This window comes from Sturnus vulgaris, chromosome 25 (assembly GCF_052056855.1).
Source record: "Sturnus vulgaris isolate bStuVul1 chromosome 25, bStuVul1.hap1, whole genome shotgun sequence".
In the NCBI taxonomy this organism is placed as follows: Eukaryota; Metazoa; Chordata; class Aves; order Passeriformes; family Sturnidae; genus Sturnus; species Sturnus vulgaris.
In genome coordinates, this window is record NC_142267.1 from 4,747,591 (window position 1) to 4,755,918 (window position 8,328).

An 8,328-nucleotide genomic window follows, 5' to 3' on the forward strand; every position below is an offset into this window, starting at 1 on the left:
AGAGGAAAATCCATTGTATTAATCTGCACAGTGAAGTGGAATAATGCTCTAAGAGACAGTACTGTCATGCTCATGAGATGGGAAATTTGGGAGCACATTTAGCAAAGACCTGATTAAATGCATTTCAAATTCATCTGGGAATAAACCCACTGTGCTTTAGGGACATTGAATCAGACACTGATCAGCCAAAAGTGATAAATATGCTTGGACTGAGGTGCCAGAAGCAGCTAGACATTATTTATTTTTGTAATGAAATATTCTCCTTGACAGCCTAGGAAGGGCAACACTGCATTCCTGTGCAAAATGCAGTGAGCAGCACATTGGAGCAGGACTAACAGAGGAATTAATGTAATTGCAATAGAGGAAGTAGCAAGTCTAACTGGAGACACCTGAATGAAGTGCCTCAAGGATGGATGTGTGATTAAAGGAAGGAATTTAGGGCTCTTGACTTGAATTTCGAGCTTTTCCATAGATGTCCTGTGTGGCTTGGGGCAAAATGCATCTGCAGGAGCACCCTGATCTGCAAAGCAGATATTTCTAGTGTTCCCTGCCTCAGGATTGCAAGTCTGACTACCAAAATGTCTGTCAAAGGTGAGCAAATTCAAATACAATGTGTTCTAGAAAGGAAAAGCAGTATTTGTTCATAGATCAAGAGATTCTGTACAAAAATTTAGATCAGGAAGAAACCCATATGTCAATGTGCATAATGTCCTTAAAGACATCTGAGGTACAGCAGAAAATCTGGGAGCTGTGTTTAAAATACACCTTTGGTTCTGCCGTGTAGAATGGAGTGCAAAGGTGTGAGTGTTCAAACCAGGTCTGACATTACTGCCAATATAAGTCATGCAGGTAAATCACTTGCATGTCTTACATGTCAAATGTGTTACATGGCAAGTAAATGCAAGGGATTTCTGCCTCCTGGAGCTCTCCAAGAGGAAGATGCTGCCAGAAGTGTTGAAGTCCCTCTGCCTGGGTGAGTGTTTGGAGGGGCTCTCCTGCCTGAGTCAGTGCAGAGCCATAACCTGGAGCACTGTGACACCTCTGAACACGTTTCTTAAAATGCAGTTTTTCCTTGGATTTCCTGGATGTCTGAGGCTGTCTGGAGAGGATGAAAAGAAACTTCAGTCTCTCTGATTTTGACACCCACCCTAATAGGTGCTTCCAGGTTTATTTTTTGTCAATTTTTTTGAGAAGCCCATCTCACTGAAAAGTCAAGTCCCATGAGGGGAGAACCCTTCCAGGATGTGCCTGGAATACTGAAGGTACCAGGTTATCAGGAGAGGTTTGGGAGAGGAAGGTGTGGTGATGCCAACTTCCCTTTGTGCTCTGATCCATTCCAGTTCCTCACTGATCCCAGCTGGGTGTGCCAGGCTTGTAGCTGCAGGAGCAAACAACCGTGGTGAAAGAGCAGTGTTCCCTTGAAATTAAACCTTTGTGCTGAGATTCTGTTTATTGGTAACTTCCTAGTGCAAATGTGAGGAAAAAACACAGTCTGGAATCCCCATTCATCTCCAAATCCTGTCCCTTAAATAGATCTGCTCTTTCCCTGCACCTCACAGAAGATGTTCCCTATCTCCAGAGTTCTCTTACACACTAAGTGCTGTTGATTTCTTTCTGATGAATATAATCAAGTCAGAATGTAGCTGAGACTCATCACCTCTGTGCTGTCATACACACACAAAGCTCCTTCTCTCTCCCCCCAGGTCCCAGGGTGGACAGCAGGTCAAATAGCAGTCACAGTGGGGGAGAGGGTTGCAGCGAAAGAAAATAATGAGGAAAACATTGACTTTGCTTTTCAGCTAGCCAGGAGGAGTTGGGTGAGAGAGTTCCTTCCCTGGTGAGTGTTGTGGGACAGTACAGTCTCCATCCAGCAGGCGACTGCAAACGTGGATGGAGACACTGAAGACTTTTTTTCATAGAAAGGCTCCTCTGGAATGCCTGCTGAGGTCTGCTGGGACCTTCCCACATAAGGGTGGTGTTGGGTAATCTTGAAGTGCTGCAAATGTGGACAAGCTTTGTTGAAGCCCAAGGCCTTCTCCAAGGAATTTCCGCCCTTTGCCTTATTTTAATTTTGATTTTCCCTGCTCTCTCTGCTGCCTCCTGCTCTCCACTGCACTTTTTTTTTTCCTTCTGTTTTCCTATGTCATCACTGCACTTCTCTGTGCCACCATCTTGAAGCCAGATGTCATACAAGAGTCTGGAGTAAATCGAGATCGGGGTATCCATTTATTATCCTGCTGGAGGAGGAATCCAGGAGCAGCTGCAGGAGCAGGTCACAGGAGTTTTACTTGCTCCAAACTCTGAAGGAATAAAAGAGTTCTCACTATCACTCTTACACAAGAAATTGCTTCTGGTTTAAAACTTGAATGATGGAGAAACATGAGCTGGTCTGGGACATGTTCCCCTGAACAAAAAAAAAAAAAAGACCAAGTTTAAATGGGAGGATTTTTCAGTTCAAGCTGGCTTCAAGGGCTGCTGTTTATATGAAGTGATTTTCAGAATGAGCAAGGCAGGGCTGGGAGAGGAGGAGTCCTTTGTATCTGATCTCATGTTCGATATTTCATTTTGCAGTTTTTGATAAGAAGAAAGTGTACCCTCATGTACCCTTGGTGAACTTTAAAAAGGTAATTCCAGCCATGTCCCAGCCAATGGCATATTTTCAGCTGCATGACAAAAAGGAGTGGGCCCTGAAAGTGGGAGCTGTACCCTCCCCACTCACCCATTGTTCTGTTGAGGTTAAAAAGCAATAGCGTCTGTCCCTCAAGCCCTTCTAGAACTGCACAGAAAGTGCCTGGGCAAGTGTTTCTGATGTTTGCAGAGAAACTTGTTGTACTTTTATGTAATGTGTTAATTAGTGTGGGTGGGTATGATCAGATCTAGTCTTGCAAGCCTTTCCGACAACTCCCTGAACACTCCCACCTTCAGATATTAACAGAGAGCACTTGCAAAAGCTCCTGAAAACCCAGTAACAGACTTAATGCAGGCAGAGCATAAGTGGGTGCATGTGTTTCAAAGGGAACACATCTGCTTGTAGCAGACATGAATGTGGCCTAGTGCCTTCCTCGAGCTGAAATGCAACTGTTGAGAAAAGAACACAGGGTGACCCTTGGATCATCTCTTTCGTTCTTATTTCTTCACATGGCTTTAATAAATTTAATCTACGTGACAGCACTGGTTCCTAAGTTTGGGGTAAAGCAAGATCATATCAAATGCAGTATTTTTCATTTTTACCAACCACCAGCCCTGAGAATGAGAATATTCTGCACTGTCTGCAGCTCTCACCTCCCCGGCACTAAGATCCTGGAATGTTTGGAGTCTGAGCAAACCTGTCAGTCACCAGCAGCAGTTCCATTCTCTAGGGAACAGAATCCTCTTTGACCTAATGCTTTTCTGAAGGAGATGTTGAACCGTGAGTAGTGGCAGCCACAGATTCAGGGACTCACAGAAAGACAAGAGGAAAAACAGAACTCCACCTGCTCCCTGCAGCTCGTTCCCCTCTGTCCCGTGTTTCCTGTGGGAAGATGCCAATTCAGATACCTCTTGCCCCCTTTTACCACCTCTCTTCTACTGAGGTCACCTCTGCACCCTCATTCAGTACCTTCAGGAAGCTGAAGCTTCAGCACAAGCACCCCTGTCTGTTCCAGGGATTTGGATCAGCAGGTGAGCAGTGGGAGAGCAGACAGAGGCTGTTCTGGGGGCTGAGCTGCCCCAGCTGCAGAGCACAGCTGGAAGACACAGCACACACCTGATTGTGCCCTGGGCATCAAAGGCAGCCTGTCCCTGCCCCGTCCCTGTCATCTTTGCTTTCAACATCTCACCCTCTTCTGTTCCTGTGACAGATCCTGTGAGCAGGAGCACACACTGACCCAGCCTGCCTGGACTGGACTAAAGGCACAAACCTCTGAGACAATTTATATCTTCACACCTCCCCAAAGAGTCCAAACTCACTGGCTCCTTATGTTCACCTTTGCTGTAGGCATTGTTACATATTAGCACAGCAAAAAATTAAGGCAAATGTGTGATGATTTTTTATGCATCATGTAATGTTTTTTTCCTGTGTAAAACTAGAATAATTCCTCCTTAAATGAGGGAAGAAAGCACCGTAATTTGAGTTGGAGAGTGACTGAAAAGTATATGAGAATACAAAATAGAAGATAAGATGCAATCTTAGGGGGAGTGTGATGGCCCTAAACAGACAGAGGCAAGATGCCACCTTACATCCCTGAAGTTATATAATAACAGAGGCGTGTGATTTCCAGCCAAATGCAAAGTCTATAAAAGAAGCCCGTTGTTGCTCCTGCTCATTCCAGTGGGTCACCATGCCCTAAAAAGCAGTCAATTAATTTTGTAGCTTGCTGGCTTGGAAACTCTAATATGCTGGTAACTAATGGCTGACTCTTGTTTTGTTTTTTTTGAGGGAGGGAAAGCAGCCCAAACATGTAAAAACAAGGGGCAGTTTGACTCCCCACTCACTTTTTCCAGCTGCAAGGGCCATCCATCATGCTAGGTATTACAAGGACATGTGCTTCTCTGCCTTGTGTCAGCAATCATCCTGACCTGGTGCTACTAAGTAGATGTGATTCCATTTCCTATTTTTTTCTTAAGCAAAAGCATTTTTTAAATACGATTTTTCTTTATCTGAGTGAGTGGCCTCTGTGCTGTACAGGCTTTTCACAGACAGGCATCCTAGACATGAAGTTTCTCTATCTATGTTCATCAAGTGATAATGAAGAGAATACAGAAGTGGAGAGTTCCCACTGGTATCTTCCTTCCCCAAGCCGTGGAGCTAAGGAGAGGAGCACTGCTGGGAGATCAGTGCCTTCAATCAATCCAGCTCAGAAGCCTGCTGGCTTCTGTCTGAAAATGACCCTGGCTTCCAGAATTGTGTTCCTGCAGGTCCCTGGGGCATTTGGCACCGAGTTTGGTTTCCTGAGCAGGTCCCTGTCACAGTGCACTAGGGCAGTAAAGGCTGCACGTACAAACTCCCAACAGATGGATTTAAACTTGTGGTCCCACAGGATGCTCTTGAAGAATGCAGATTAAAGGAGGAGGTGACATCAGGTACCCAGTACAAACCCAAGCACTGAGGGGGGGCTCTGCTTGTCCATAGATGCCAGAGAACTTCAGAGCACAACTCCCACCTCAGATCTGACCCCTGACTGGGCCCTTGGACCACCATGTGCAAACCTTGGGCATCAGGAGTACATGAATTGAGACTTCCTTCATTTTTTAGCATCAGACACTTCGGGGTGTAGCCACCAGATGCCCTTGGGCGTCAGTGTTGATCTGATCAGTGTTCCCAGACACTGAGCTGGCAGCATTCACTTCAGCCATAAGATCAGGAGGCAATTCTTTGCTGTCTTTTCCAGGAAAGTCAAGCATTAGTGCCTTTGTGCAGAGAGGACTGAAGGAAGTGCAGAGTGACGGGGTCTCTGGGGTGTTTTGGCAACATAAATGCTGCTGTCATATGGAATAAGAAAAAAGGGCTTATGTCAGAGGAATGTTAACAGAAGATAGAAATGGCAATAATGGAAAACAAGTGGTATCCAAACATGTAATTCCTGTTCCCAGAGCCTGCTGGGAACACTGATTCCCTGCAGCCACAGTTCACTCCACAGTCTTACACCTCCTTCAACTCTGCCTACTACAAGTAGCAGCAGAGGTGACAAGCTCATGATCTCTGCTCTCTCAACTGTTAAATGTAGCAAAATAGGTGCTAAAAAAAATAATAAATCCATCCATCAGAGAACAAAGCAATTCTTTGGGTCAGTGTCAGCCATAAAGAATGGAGGAGTCTCTCAGGTACCAGAAAAAGGAGCCACATCAGCTCCTCTCTGATTCCTTGAGGTCTTGGGCCACATCTCCCCTTGTTTTAATGGTAATAAATGTGGAGGAACATGTTTGACTCAATTCAGCCATGGGGTTAAACAGAATCACAGATTCTATTTAATGGCTCTCCTCTTCCCAGCAATAAAATACCTTGTGCTCTTTCCTGAACTCCCATCAGAGCTGCAAATTCATGGAGAGCACTTGTGGAGCCAGGCAATATTTTACTCCTGTCCTGTGCAAAAGACAGTGGAGAGAGACACGAGCAAGCACTACCACGTGTGCGTTGGTGGCTGAATAGTCTGTGACTTTCAATATTCTGATATTTTTGACTATTCAGTAGAAGCAATCTGACATGTTTCTCAACTGTCTGCTATAGCCAAAAAACCTTCTTCACCCACATCAACTGTTACAATATTTTTGAACATTAAATCACATTCAGTTTCTCTGTTGTCCTGTTGTTTTAGCTGAGGTTTAACAAGCATGTTAATCAAATTTTCAAATACAGCCTTGAATTTCTTTAGAAGTGATCTGATGCTGGTGTAGAAAAATAATTCAAAAACCCCAGTGTTGATGTCCTGTAGCAAAAGGTTCTACATATGTTAAAAAGCACATAAATCATTTACAAACAACTCAGTTTGATTGTGCAAAGAATGCTCTGCTTCCATCATCCCAGGGATACAGAACTGAGCCTCCTGACCTCATTCTGTTTTGCACATGCAGAGTCAAAGCATCTTCATTCCAGTTTTAAAAATAAATTACAGAATTATAAATTTCCTTATGTAAAAACTACTGCTTGGCTTTGAATTCAGGCAAGTACACACAGCTCTGACCCCACATCAATTATGAAAATAATGTTAATTCTTTCCAATTCTGAAGCCCAGGATTTAGGAGCAGTTACACTTTCTGGCTGGAGATGTCACATTTCCTGTGATGCAACGTAGGAGGTAGAGTTGCAATCTTCAATGTTTCCGTTTAAAATCCTCTTCCCATTGCCAGCCAGAGTTGCCAGTGGCTCCTAAAGGCACAGAGCAGAGGAAGTTCTGTTCCATCTTTCCCCTGACCTGAGTTCACTGGAGAAGAGCTGCTTTTGAATGAGCCACAGGAGCCATGCTGAGTTTATTTGAGTTGGGTTTATATTAGGTCTGATTTCTGCTGATCCCTTCATTTTTCATCATTTCATTTGTCTCTCCCAGTTGTTCCCGTTAGAGAGGGCTGTGTTTGGAGAGTTCCTGAGCCAGAATGCTGTGCCTGCAGATTGTTCATCTCTGCACCATCCCCTCAGGCATCCCCTCACCTGAGCCCTGTGCACACCTTCTGACACATTAACTCTGCAAACCACCCTAAATATCTTCAGATTCGTTCCTTTGAAGCGTGAAGTGTAGCTAAACCCCAGAGAGCTGTTAGTTCTGTTCATAACTGCACATTCTGTTTAACACCTACACGATCCGAATTTGAACTGGGAAGGACTGGGAGGGAGTGGGTGGCCAGAACCTCACTTTATGGTTAGAGGGGGAATCATAAGGTAAAAGTCATCTGTGGAAAAATAGAAACACGGTGCAAGCCCCAATACCCAGCACTTGATTTCTTCTGATAATTTACCACATACAAATAGTAAAATAGATTATTTTGGCGATAAAAATAAAAGACAAAATAAAAGATAAAAAGATTAAAGACACTTCAGAGTGTCTTTTTGCAGTCTGAGGTACACATCCTTTAAGGCTGGGCAAGCAACTTGTATTCCAGTTATCTTTATTACAGCCAGCAGCCCTGCTTTACATGGGCTGTAAAATCAGCCTGTTTTCTTTCAATAGACCATTTTTACATAAATTTCTTTCAGATTTTCATTTATCAAATATTTTATGCTCATGATGGTTCTTGGCCAGTGATTTCCTTGCAAGCTCCTCGCCGTAACTCCCGCTTTGAGCGTTTGCCATTCATTAATGCAGAGTTTTCCTGTGGAACTGGCCATCCCAAGCACATGGTGGCTTTGCTTTCTCCTGCCTGGATGCCTTCCAAGCCCACAGAAAGCTTTCTGGGGGCTCCAGGATGTCTGGTGATGACTGTGAGATGGCTTCTGGCAGCAGTGTTAATGCGAATGCATATTTGAGTGTGTTCTCATGACATATTTCCTATCCCGTGACCAAAAACGTGCCTGTAGACATTTTCAAGGGAAAAAACCCTAATTTGGGATACTGTTAAAAGTGCATTTGCCTTTACTTATAGCAGAAAATTTTCGCAGTTTGGTTTTGTTTCTTTCACTGAATTCGCCTCTCAGCCTCAGATCATCAGGGGAAAAATAATCACACTGGAAATCCTGCAAAGAGTTCATTAAAATAAGAGTGACCTCCCAACATCAGGGCATGGCATATTTCCACATGAGGGGAATGGCATGATGGTGTTTTGGGATTTGTGTTGCTGCACAGTCACCCTTGGTTCATTTAAGAAAATAAAGTGGACGAGAGTTGTGCTGCAATTGAGGTTTGGGAAGTAAGGAAAGGA